The sequence below is a fragment of the Electrophorus electricus genome, chromosome 2 (genome assembly GCF_041902795.1).
Source record: "Electrophorus electricus isolate QZ-2024a chromosome 2, ASM4190279v1, whole genome shotgun sequence".
In the NCBI taxonomy this organism is placed as follows: Eukaryota; Metazoa; Chordata; class Actinopteri; order Gymnotiformes; family Gymnotidae; genus Electrophorus; species Electrophorus electricus.
Genome location: NC_137498.1, coordinates 6027014 through 6041135, shown reverse-complemented (window position 1 = coordinate 6041135; position 14122 = coordinate 6027014). Strand labels below are relative to the sequence as shown.

General features: G+C 39.9%; 1 long non-coding RNA gene across 2 annotated transcripts in view; it reads right to left on the bottom strand.

Moving 5' to 3' along the window:
* Positions 1-14122, bottom strand: part of LOC145647300 (uncharacterized) — a 498552-nt gene that overhangs the window by 246764 nt on the left and 237666 nt on the right. The gene's annotated exons all lie outside the window — the stretch shown is intronic.

Here is a 14122-nt window from a genome sequence, read left to right as displayed (position 1 = left end):
CATGAACATTACACAACATTACAACCTTTGCAATCATGGAAATTAAGAATTATATTATAAAAGAACTTGAAGAGAGACAGTAATTGGTCTGAAATAATAATAATTAGAAGAAGTAAAAGGGAAGAAGTCAAAAGAAAGGAAAATAAATAAATAATAAGGATGAAAAATAATAAATAGTTAATAATAATAAATAGCTGATAATAAATACTTAATAATAACAAATAGTTAATAATAATAAATAGTTAATAATGATAAATAGTTAGGTAACTTTTAGAAACTGGGTAATATAGTCTGTGTGTGTGTGTGTGTATGTGTGTGTGTGTGTGTGTGTGTGTGTGTGTGTTTGGGTGGGTTAATCACTGACCCTCATCTTATGGCAGGCAGATATGTATCACCCAGCTAAAGCGCTGCTTTCCTTCTTTTCGCCCAGTAGGATGGGCAGTTTGTCAGTGTTAGACAGACACTTAAAGTTGGGATGGACCGTCTCAGATTTTGTAAAATAAATTTGCCATATTTGGATGAATTTTTCACATTCAGTGAGGAAGTGCAGCTCTGTCTCTACAGTGTCATATTTACATTGCTGACAGAGTCTCTGTTCTCTGGGCAGCCATGACATTTATATCAGCTGGTCTGGACAGCCAGGCTGTGTTCTCCGAGTCTGGACTTTGTCAACGTGGTTCTGTGTTTAATGTCAATCACTGTGTACAGGTCGTCTGCTACAGTGTACTGACGTTTTAGGGCCAGATAACGCTGCATTTTGCTTTGTGCTTGTGTTTGTGTTCCAGTAGGTGATGGAACACTCTTCTCTTCTTTTTTTTTTTCTTTCTCTCTCTCCCTCTCTGCCTCCCTCCTTCTCTCTCTCTCTGCTTCCCTCCTTCTCTCTCTCTTTATGCAATAGTTTATGCTCCATCACATTTGATAAATATGAATGGTTGAGAAAAATCTTGTATTTGTAGAGTCAGTGGTTCTAGCCCATCTGGTCTATTACACAGTTAGTGTTAACCATCCTCCAACTCCAGTCATGATCAGTGTCTGACCACTGAAACACTGCTGGCTGGATATCTTTCACTGTCAGAACACTCTCAGCCTACCAGTAGCACTGAATCCAGTAACACTGCTGTACCTGAACCACTCATACCAGCACAACACCCATTATCAAGCCTCCAGCACTGTAGTGGGACTGATGTATGGAGAATGGTTCAGTATCCACATATACTGGGACATCTGTGGTCAGAAAATGACCAGTGATGTCCTGGGTGCAGGGTGACACACAAACTGTGTAAGACACCAGGTGGACACAGTCTGTAATTATACCTACACATTCCCTTATTAGAGGTACTGAAAGTGTTCAGTGAGGGCAGGTGAAATGTATGTTAGTTGTGTTTAACTCTTCTAGACTGGTGACAGAGGGTGTCTGGTGACTAATATCTGAGGATAATGTGGTCCACATGTTAGATACATAAATATGTAATGGTGTTTCTCTACTTTTAAATGTCCTGTTTTTGAATTTTAGTAATATCTGATGTATGTGTGTCTAATAAAGTGTGTGGTGAATGTATTTATATTACATTTATTTGTATGTTTAAAAAGTAAGTTAATGGTGGAGAGACTAAATCGACTTATGAGGTTTTCATTGATATTAGGAATGTGGTTGCTAATAATGTTTTACCTGAAATATAAAGTCTGATTTATGTGTATTCATTGTCTTTAATATAACACCTGTAGTCTCCCTCATCCTCTTTGGTCAGGTGTGATATGAGTAGAGAGAGATTTCCTGGAGAGTGAACAGTACCCAGCTGAACTCTGTTTCTATACTGTTCACTCTCACTGGAGATCACATCCCATGCGTTTCTGTTTGTGTTGCGTTTCCTCCAGGTGAAATTCTCAGGTTTGGTGTGTAGGTCAGTGCAGGAACAAGGCAGCAGTACTGAGTCTCCTGTGTATGCAGTGATTTCGGAGATCCTGTGATGTTCCAGTATACAGCCTACAGAAACACACCGATAGAAGACCTTCAGTATGTGATAATAATGATTAGCAACTAGTAAAACTGAACAGATGTGAGCACCTCAAACCATGTAGTACCTTCCTGTTCTTGAAACTGGGTGATGAAGCTGAAATGAAACTCCCATATGACTCTGTTGTAAATTACTTTGTACTGAAAGTGATGCATTTGCCCTGGTCCTGAAATAAAGTGTTCCATTTTGATTTTTATATGATTGTGAATGTCGTAAGTAATGCCACAAAACTAACAGTTAAATAAAGGTCAGAGACAATATATGTAACTCTGATAGAGCATCAGTGTGGAAGCCTTCACTAGAATTCTTTATATTAAGTCAGCAATTGTCACGGAACGCTCCACTCGCCACTGGTCACGTGGTACGGCCCACCGCCTGCAGTTGAAGTCACTTTTTGTTCTGTAATCACGCCCCCATGATGGCACACACCTGCCCCTGGTTTAATGTTGTGTGTGTCTGTGTGTATTTAAACCCCTGTTGGTGTGTGCATTAGTGTTGGTCATTGTTTGTGTTGCTAGTCCTACGTGTATTCATGTTAAACGTATATGTTCGTGTTGCCGTCGTTAGTGTTCCTGCAGTGTTATGTGTATTCGTGTTATCCGTTTATGTTGTGCGAGTGCCGTCGTCGTAAGTGTTATGTGTTAATAAATGTTTGTCAAAGTCGAGTGAGTCTGTGCGTCCTGCTCCGCGCCCTGCGGCACTCCAGCTGTTACAGCAATCAAGTGGCACATACAACAAATGCTACAGATTCTTGAAGTGCTGATGTTTGTTCAGTTTTCCACCTGATCTCACTGAGTTTGTCTGTGTGTCTAGTGAGGGGTCTGGTGTTGTCTGTACAGGCAAAGGTCTGAGTAACAGAAATGATCCAGTTAGATTCCCATTCTAATTAGATTTCCAATCCCATCATGTATGAAGACTTAAGCGTCGGTCACATCTAACTGCCACCTCGCTCATGTTTTCACATGGGTGGAGCAAAATGAGGGGATTATGGGCGGTCTTGGTATCGTGTAATTTTGGGGAATGTAGTCATTCAGAAAACAGCTAACACTACTTGTGACATTGTTTTAATAATTAGTATAAGAATAGCAGCTGCTTTTCTTTCAGAAAGAAGCAAGTAAAGCTCTTGCCCCTTCAAGTGAATGAGGTTTTTCACCAGGCAGATTTTTCTAGTGTTCGGTGTGAAAGATTATTTATACTGCAGATTTAGTGTCTGATGCTGCCTTTAAATTGAACCTAAATAAGATGCCTTAGCAGGCAGCATATGTCAGAGGGAGAACAGTGATCACACATTTATTCAACAGTCTTGGATCTGGAAGCATATTGGTCAGTATTTCCATAGACATTCCAGAAAATTCTAATTTAAAGCCTCAAACCAACCAGCTACAAAATTAAGCTAAAAAAAGAGCAAAATTACAAGACTTTGTACATAAATGCTTCATGAACTACAAATTCCATAATGCCCTCATACAGGTAGCTGAGATATGTGTACACTGAGAGAGACTGAGCTACAACGTCATTTGTCATGGCATACTATGTCATTTCAACCAAGAAAATCGTACCATATTGATATGTGTAGGCCAAACTCTCAACTATAAAGTCTTGTTCTTGTTTGCCCCAACTGTTGTGGTCATCTGTGGTCTCTTGCAGAGATATTATTATTCATCAATTGTTATTCAGGACAGTAAATCACTCTACCAGCTGTGGGTTCCTCTTGGATGTGCTATGACAGGGATGCTGCTTGTATGTGGTCACTCTTTGATTAAGTCAGTGTTGGACAAACTCTGCTGTTGATCAATCAAGATAAGACTAAAGAAATTCTGAACCATATGGAGTTAATGCTGGAGCAGAGCTGAGAGTGGAGCTGGAGCAGAGTTTTTGGACTGAAGACGTACATTTGGAGAAATCTCTCCCTTGGGCTTGTGCTCTCTCTCTCTCTCCCTCTCTTTCTCTGTCATGCTCTCTCTCAGTCAAATTCTCTTTCTGTCTCTCCTTCTCTCTCTCTTTTTTCTGCTTGGATGCCCCAGCAGACATGCTCTACTGTTCCTGGCCTGCCCACCCACTTCACATTCTTTAACTCTTTGCTACATTGAACTCATGAAGCTCGGCTCTCCGTGTAGTATTTGTAATGAGACTGATGGAGTCCAGACACCCGCAGATGATGTTAATCACTGATAATTTATTAAGAGAGAGGAAATCCAAAGGCGTAGTCAAAATTCTCTGCACTGGTGGATTGAGGATGGGTGAAGAGCCAGCTATATTTTTCTATATATTTAGAGTGCTGACACCAGTTTCCTGTAAAGTATCCAATCTCTGCACTGCACGTTTAGTAGGTCAAATCCTATGTTAGGTTGACAGAACCTCTGACAAAGCAGGATGTATTAAGACTGAGGAATTTTCGAAAGGTGGTTATGCATATTCTCATAACACATGCTAGACAATGCAGTGGAGCATTACCTTCTTAATATCAATTATAATTACAGGCATAATTTGGAATCAGATACATTTTGTAGTTTTATGTGCATTAAACCTTTGCCTGCACCTCTGCCTTTGTTTGTAGGTAAGTGGGACAGGGGTAAATAATTAAAGTAACAGAAGCTCCAAATATGTCACTTGTAATGTCAAACTGACATCAACACTGACAACTTGTCATAGCAAAGCCTTGCCTCTTATTTTAGATGTTTCAAATCAAAAATCTAAAATAAGAACACATTAGTGATTTTGATCCAAATGAAAAATTTGGAAATGAAAGTTCCTAATTTGCAAAACAGGTGGACACAACGGCAAAATTAACCAAATGATGCAAACTAAACACTGACTAAATGGACCACCAAAAAGGGAGAAAAACGATACAGGAACTGTGCAGAAACAATAAAATTATGATGTAACATTTAATACTAAGGCATCGAAGCTCGTATCACACAGTGTACCAAAGCTTGTATCAGTTACTATTACCACTAAAGTTAATATTACCATTAATATTACCACTAAAGTTACTAACAACACGTGACTAATGATGGTCGAAGCTTCAGACGTCACTGAAGCACAGGATGAGGGTGAGACTGTATCATAAGTTTGGCACTGTCCTATAACTTGGAAGCGTTATCTTTTTACTAAAAAAATGTGCTAATTATAGAAGTCAAAAGTGAGAGTAAACGTTTTATAACGCCAACCTGTTGTTTTTACATAAAAGGGAAACAATGATTTTACACAAATTATTTCAGAATTGAATTACTAAACATCATTACTTATCATCCATTTGTTTTAATGACATATGAAAGCGGTGGAGTGTTGTATTGTTTATAGTGCTGCGCAGTTTTGAATCTATGCCTGCTATAATTTCTGCAAACCACCAGGTGTCGCTGTTTTGTCACCAGCTTTCAATGCTCCAATGCTTCGAATCCTTTAGCAGTACAATAAGGAAGAACCTCAAACGCTTCACAGGACTTCGTCTGCACATCATTTCCAAAAAGAAAGTAAAACACATCTGCAGATAAAAACACACCTGCATTCCACAACACACTACACACAGCTACAGAAGTAACGCTGCTACACATCTTATATACTCTACAAAACTACAGTGTACTGAACACTCTGAAAGCTGCAGCCCAGACTACAGTCTGCCTGTGGGAATCACCACACAACTATGACCTGGAACTCCACAACTCTCTCAGTAGAACTCCACAGAAATTCACCACCCACTAATATCCACAGTAGAGGGGACATGTGTTCAAGTGCAAAATAAATTATTCCTCCACTTCTTTCTCACTCATATACAGAAACTCACACACATACAGACTAAATCTAACAGTGAAACAGTGTCTTTCTAGTGTCATCACTTCCTCATGAGCTGCCCAGTGTTCAGTCCCCATCCTCAGTAAAGTGATCCTGCAGTAAGAAGTAGTGCTACACAGTGATCCCCCTCAGCACTGTTTGGACACATCATTTCACTCCTGCCCTTGAAGTGATCAGAGGGCCAACCTGAATGTGTATCTTAGCAAATATTAGACAGATCAGACAGGAAGAGCTCTAGACTACATGCTGATCAAAATAAACATTGATCATTTAATCAGGTAAACATGAGGATGGTCTGATAACATTCATATTATTAATGAAATACAGGTGGAATCCAGCAGTCTATGATCATGTTGTAGTTTTCATACTATTAAGTAAAAACTACTTAAGAGAAGCTATGAGAGCCACCATTGAGACAGAATCAGTAAAGGAGTCAGCAGGGGGTTGTGCTCCTTATGTCCAGCGTGGCTCTGTGACTCCTTTGTGACTGTGACTGTGAGGACCATCACTAAACACATTTGCTAATTACAACAGTTTCTGATAATGGCAGCCATCTAAAGACCACTTTGGAGGTGGACAGTACAATGTCCCCACAACCCAACAGTTATCACAGGAAGTATAAAGTTTTTCTCTCCTTTCTCTTTGGTATTTTGTCAAAATCTATTTAACAACTGTTTGATGATGGTGAATATCTGTAACATAACTAATTTAGGCTGTGGGCTAGTGTGCACTGCAGTGTAACAACAACAACAAAGTAAAATAAAAACTGGAAGAAATGACCAAAAACATCAAAATAGTAATAAATATATGTATAAATTAGAGAAAAATAGAGAGAGTGGGCATCCTTGCCTAGTGCCTCTGTGCTTTGTGACATTTTGTGATGTTATTATATTAGTACTGATCGTGACCTTTGGTGTGGTATAAAGGATTTTACACAATGCATTACATTAGTACTTACTGTGGCCTTAGGTGTGGTGTTAAAAGATTTTACGCACTGTGAGGAGAAAAACGTCCAGTTTCCTTTATCAAAGGCCTTCTCTGCATCCTATGACTACAGCATTTTGTAATATGTGGAGTGAAGTGTAATGCATTAAGTTAAGTAGTCTACCATATTAATGGTTGAATGAAACCTTTGATGAAACTGGTTTGATCAGGGTGTATCAGTGATGGAATAATATGTTCTAATCTAATGGCTAATACTTTGATTTTTTTTTAATCATTTTTTGTTTCCATCTTTCCAAGAGAGGATATAGAGGTTTACCTAGAGTTGGGTTTGTACTTAGACATGCAGATTTCATTAAAAGGACTGATTATGGACCGACTTTAGTAAAACGTGTTCAGAGCTGTAGACCAATACCACAGTCTGACTGCTGTCCAAGGTGCTGAACTGGCACCCTTCAGCCAGGTTCAGAACCTGTGCTGTACACAGCTGCCCTGTATATGGCTGCCCAGTGAGACCCACACAGAGATATGTAAATGAGCTGGTTCTCATGACATCAGAGAAACAGGGATTTTCAAAACGGGATATTTTACAGATTAGATTCTATATATGGTCCATAAGGAATGGGAGCTGGACCAGTTGTCTTGCCAAATGTATTTATTCAAGACTAGTCCAACTCTTTATCCTGTAGGTAGTGAGCTCTGCCCCTCCTGAGGTCTCCATGGTAGTATAGAGTAGTACTGTCCTGGATTTGATGGATATGTTAGAATTCATGAGATCAGAACTCACTGTAGCCTCTCCACCAAATCCACCCCCACTTCCCACTTGGGAAAATGCACAGAAGGACCAAACACATACATCATACACCACATGTAAAGGACTGTACCACATATACAATCAACCACAATGAGGTGTGACCTCTGTCACAGGCAGCTGGATACAGAAGTGGGTAGCAGACAAGAGATGCATCATACACAGAATGAACAAGTGAGGAATAAATAACACAAACACAAATAAACATGTGAGCACATTTCACATACCAAACCATAAATAAAACAACAACAACAACAAAAAATTGTTTTTATAAATGTAATGTCTTATAGAGCAAAATGATTCTTGTAAGAGTGACAATACTCTGTTTCTTAACTTTGTCAGTCTTAGTAATGTCCCTACAATTCCTACCTTATGCTGGTCTGAAGTAACTAATTAGCAATTAGCAAGTAATTAGCACCGGTTACTCTCTACCGGGCCGAACCACAGCGCAGATTTCAGTGCCAATTAACGGGGAAGATCCGCGAAGAGGCAAATTTACTTGCCAACAGCAACGATAGCTAATAGGATTTGTAAATAAGTCAGATAGCGAGCTACATGTCCTCAAACCTCATCCAGGTCGCTTCCCGGTGACGTGTTTCTTCACTTGTCTAGTTCACAGTTATATGACCCACGGACTAGTCTGGGAGACATGTGGTTTGATCAGCTTGAGAAATGTTTGTGGTCATGTATTTACGAAGGCTATATTTGAGTTGCTGTTGACTTCCAGTGTTTGTTAGCAACATTAGGATTTAACAGCTTTTGTTCTAAACTAAAGAGGCAAAATTTTGATTTCAAACATTTCTTAGTCGATAGACCGAATCTGGGATAAGTGGTGAGCTGCTACTCTCAGCTGATCCCAGATATAAATACCTTTGTGCAAATGAACGTATGAGTATGACAACACCTGTAGAGAGAAGGTAACACTCACCATCAGCAGCGTGGAGCACAAGAAGCAGATAAACACACACCTGCATTCTTACTGAGTTACACGCACACTACACACAGCTACAGCAGGACTGCTGATACACACCGTACACTCTTCAATACAGTCTACTGAATGACTTCACAAGTACACTTATATTGGAGAGGAAGTGAATTCAAATGAAACTCTGACAAACTTCTATCCACAACACACACACACAGACACACACACACACACACAAACACACACACACACACACATGCTTCCTTTCTGGGTTTGTGAGTTTAAAATTCTGCTGTGCTGTTCCTCTGAGTGGTGTGTGAATAACATATTTACTTCTTTCACTCACCCATGAAGATTGTCAAACAGTCTCCAAATCCTCATCAGTGTCAATTATCCAGTTCTAAACTTCATGGTTTAATCAGTCAATCACTAAATGACTCTAGCAGCATAAATTCACTCCAGTGACTCCAGGTTAAATACTGTTTTCTTATTTAGTCCTAAATTATTCTGATGTCACCATAGTCATGGCTACCAATTTACAGATGTGACAATTCCCAGCATGCACCTCTTCCTCCTCACATATGTATTGCTAATCTGGGTGCACTGGGTGCTATGTGTGAAATGTGCTCACTTGTTTATTTCTGTTTGTGTTATTTATTCCTCATTTGTACGTAACTAACACACACACACACACACACACACACACACACACACACACACACACACACACACACACACACACACACACATAAACATGCACAGCTTCTGCAGGATGGCCAGACCCACATTTGAAGGACCTGGATAAAGACATCATTTTACAAACATAGTAAATGTACATTCAAAGTGATAAACCTGCTAAAGTGATACACCCCTACCCACCACAAAAAAAATAAAATAAAAAAAATAAATAAATATATATATATATATATATATATATATATATATATATATATATATATACACACACACAAGCACCCACACACACCACTGTGGCAACAGCTACCAGTTTACCGATGTGAGTGTTCCCAGCATGCATCTCTTCCTCCTCACATATATATTGCTAATCTGGGTGCACTTTGGTGAGATGTGTGAAATGTGCTCACTTGTTTATTTCTGTTTGTGTTATTTATTCCTCACTTGTTCATTCTGTATATGATGCAGCTCTTGGTCCACTTGGTCAGGAAAACTGGACAGCTCATGCAGATACACACACACATACACATGACCATGCTACTTTTTGAAATTCATGGGCTTTAAGCTCTGCTGTGATCCAGCTCTGAACTTCATGGTGTACTCAGTCAATCACTAACTGGCTCAGTAGGGATTTTGATGAACAATGTCACATTCACTCCAGTGACACTGTGATGTTTCAGAGAAATCCAGATGCTCGAGGATAAAATGAAACGTGGTTTTTTAATCTGAAAAGGATAATCCACCACGGTCAAAACACAGGCAAGGGTCAGAGCCTGTACTATAGGATAAACAGAGCCAGGGAGCATCACAGAGATGAGCTACAGTCCAGGTCAAAATCTAGAGAGACAAAATATCCAGGCAGACAAATCCAAGAGGGGCAAAAAATAGGAGTAAGAAATCAGAAATGGTTCAGAGATCCAATCAGATAAAACATTTACCTGATGTTTTTATCCAAAGCAATTTACAGTTATGACAATTTGAGCTATTGTAGGTTAAGGGCCTTGCTCAGGGGCCCAACAGTGGCAACATAGCAGCACAGACAATGCACAGACAATACAAGTGGCAATATTTCCCAAAATGTCTCTCACAGGCAGTACTACTCTATCCTCATTCGTGTTGTCCTTCTGCTGCTGGGACTCATCCTACTGGACGAAAAGAGGTATTTACATATACCAGTACACACACACAAACACACAAATACATGTATACACATCAATAACTAGACCCACACACCTTATAAAATCAAAGCCCATCCTCCTCTGGCCAACAACGGTCACCACAATGATAATTTAGTAACAATTTTATGAGAAAAATAAATAAATAATAATAAAATGAAAAAATAAGCAGTTAATGTCTAGTCTGGTTCTCTAGAGGTCTTAGTCTTGTCCAAATGTGTGCACATGTCCGAAACCCATCCCACAAGAGAATGTCCATCAAAGGCAACGGAGAATTAGTTGGCTGGGGTGGAGGTGTGGTGGGCTACAACAGGGGACATCAGTGGGTGGAGGGAGTAGCCATGGCAGATGAGACGGGTGTAGGCTCAATAACATCATGACATCAGGGGTAGGTGAACCTCAGCAGAAAGAGAGACTAAATTATTAGGCATGTCCACGTACAAGGGTGTGTATATTAGGGAACTATAATGATCATACCATCCCGTGTCGAACAGAAGAGGATGAGCCTGGATTCTCGATCTCTTAAAGCTGATTTATGTAATTGTTGCCTTGTGATAACACCTGCTGAGAAGCCCATTATAAAAATACATTTCTATGGAATTGAATAATGCAAGGCTACAATATAATTTCTAAGGATGGAGTTCCTCATAAAAACACTGTTATTGAACTGATTAAGAATAGCATGGTACTAGGGTTTTGGTTGAGATTATCTGAGGTTATCTGAGGTTATCCGGCCAACCCTCGATGGAGACACTGAGCATGTGGTAGGCAAAACTCACATCCTTTTTCTCTTGATGATAAGCCAGTGAAAACATAGTCACTGTGTGAATAAGTATGTGTGTGTAATGCGAAAACCCACTGGGAAAGCAGTACACAGTCAGGCTAGTCATGCTCTGCACATATGGCTTTATTAAATATGTTTATTTATTTAATTTAATTGGGGGGGTGGGGGGTGGGGGGCTCAGGAATGATCTCTCAACACTGGCCTGGTAGCAGAGGCCTGACACATGTGACCTCAGACTCTTTGTCACGTACATAGTCATACATGCTATAACTGGCAGTGAAATGCTTTATGTAACTGCTCTGTCCATGGCTGAGGAGAGATACAGGGTAATGGAGAGTGGTTTAATGAATAAATAAATATGTTATGATGAATGAAGACAGGATGTATACTATGCATATATACAATGTACAATTTCCAGTTTTTACAATTTACAATTCACAGTTTTTTTTTTGTTTGTTTGTTTTGTTTTGTTTTATGATGTTTGTGGACATCATACACAGAGTAGTCCCTTCAGTTCCATCAGTTGGCCTGATTCAGGGCCCAAATGGCCTGCGGGAAGAAGCTCCTCTTCAGTCTCTCTGTGTTGGTCTTCAGGGAGCAAAAGCGCTTCCCTGACCTCAACAGAGAGAAGAGCCTATTGTTGGGATGGGTGGATTCCTTCACAATCCTCCTAGCCTTGGTCTGGCACCACTTGTATTAGGTGGTCTACAGGTCAGGAAGTTCCATATGAAGTTCCGCTCTGCTGAACGCACCATGCTCTGGAGTGCTTGTCTGTTTTGCTTGGTGCAGTTCCCAAACCAGACTCATGTGAGGATGCTCTCAATAGTGCATGCCAGAGAGTTGGTGTGGTGGGACCAGGACAGGTCCTGCGAGATGTGAACTCCAAGGTACCTGAAACTGTCTACTCTCTCCACCGTGGTTCCATTAATCCTAACAGGTTGGTAGTGCCGCTCCTGCTTCTTGCTGCAGTCCACAATCAACTCCTTTGTCTTGCTGACGTTTAGGAGGAGATTATTTTCCTGGCACCAGTTTTCCAGGTGTTTAATCTCCTCCAGGTAGGCCCTCTCATCGTTGTCCGAGATCAGACCCATGACGACAGTATCGTCAGCAAACTTGGCATTGATGGTAGAGCTGGAAGTGGCCACACAGCGTAGGTGTACAGTGAGTAGAGCATGGGGCTTAGGACACAACCCTGGGGAGCTAAAGTGCTGAGGGTGAGGGTGGATGAAACATAGTTGCCCACCCGTACTGATTATGGTGTCTCATGTGAGTTTTGTCTCTTACCCCTCCCAGTAATTGTTCCCAGATATTTCCTGTTTGTCTCCTGCTGTAAATACCCTAATGCTAATGTCTGCAGTCATAGTCAGTGTATGACCCTACTTTCATGTAAATGCTTGTGTCATGAAATAACTCAGCTTAATGAATACATCAAATATAACATCCAGGCTCCACTTTTACAGCAGTGTTCTTAATCTATTAGTGGTGTGAGAAAAATATGGTTTGTGGACTAAATTGTGGTAGAAAAGTATTAGAAATGTGTATGCATTTTAATGTGAATATGTGCAGTTTTTAAAGTCAATAAACATTTTGGTCTCAAAACACCTTATGAACACCCCAGAAAAAGGAGGAGACTGTTCTGGTCTGAGAGCTCAGGATGTCTGACGTCTGCTGCAGTTTCATTTCTCACAGTTCCAACCAGTGGGCAGTGGGTACCAGATCAGAGTCTAAAGCCCATTTTAGACCAGAAGTGACAACCGTGTTGCTTCTGTCCCTCTGCAGCTAAACTGTGGTCACACACTCACAAGCTCAGTTTCCTTCTAGTCTATTTCTTGCCTTATGCCATGACAGGCTTATCAGTGGTTTCTAGCTAGAAATAGTACAAAATACTACTTTTATTCGGTAAAGTGTAGTTTAATAATCAAAACAGCACAACTCTGACTGCTGGGTCTATTCTAACGTGAAATTGGGATAAAGGATGATGTTTTAAACACAGACTAAAACTAGAACTAGGCTCCAGTGTGTTCTCAATGGCAGGTCTAGTTTGAATTTAATTTAGTACAAAACAGGTTTAGTATGTGTAGGACTGGTATGGTTACTGATAATTTGGGGAATATTGTGTACTGTGAGAAGAGATGTCAGTACTTCACTGAGAAAAGGGACTGCTCATGTACTACCCAAACCATGTCTATGTTCAAAGGCTGATTAACAGAGTTTATCAAAGTTCAAATAGGTTCTTATTGTGAGTAATGCAGGTTTTTGTTGTTTGTTTTTGACTCATTCAGTAAATTCAGAACTTCATATTACTCACAAAAAATCTTAAAGAACTTTTCTACATAAGCAATGGTCCACAAGAAATTATTGTGATGTGGAAACTGAAAAACCAAACAAAAAGCAGGTCCTCTCACTATCTATAAATTCTTAAATGTGTGTGTGTGTGTGTGTATGTTTGCATGCTTATAGACTCTGAAGACAAAGCACACAGCATTCTGTAGTGACAGTGCATAATAGTTCAAAGTATATTTACCAATAAAACAAATTTGATACAATGAATAAAATATTAAGTACACAGGACAACATAAGACAGTGCAAACCTAAAATATATCAAGCTATGAAAAAGTAGTGCAAAAATTTGTATATGCGCAAGCTTTGAGGTGATTAACTCTATAAACTGCATTTTAAAACTATAAACTTAGAAAGAGGAGTTTGAGAATAAGAGCGATGGGATAATATATGTCTGTTTGTTTCTCTCCTCTACATCAGACTCCACCCCCTTTGCTTTATAATGAGCATGTGTGTCTCCTATATGGTTTCACAGATGCAGCATCATGGTCAGTGTGGGGTTGTGGGATACATCACAAAAGAAGAAACAACCAAAGTCCTCACAGTCAAAGGACATGATGGCACTGTGTGTGGTTTTGTATGTCTCCGTAAAGCTGGTGATGTGAACTTGAAAAGAAACATAAGAGCTCTGGCCAAGTTCATTTG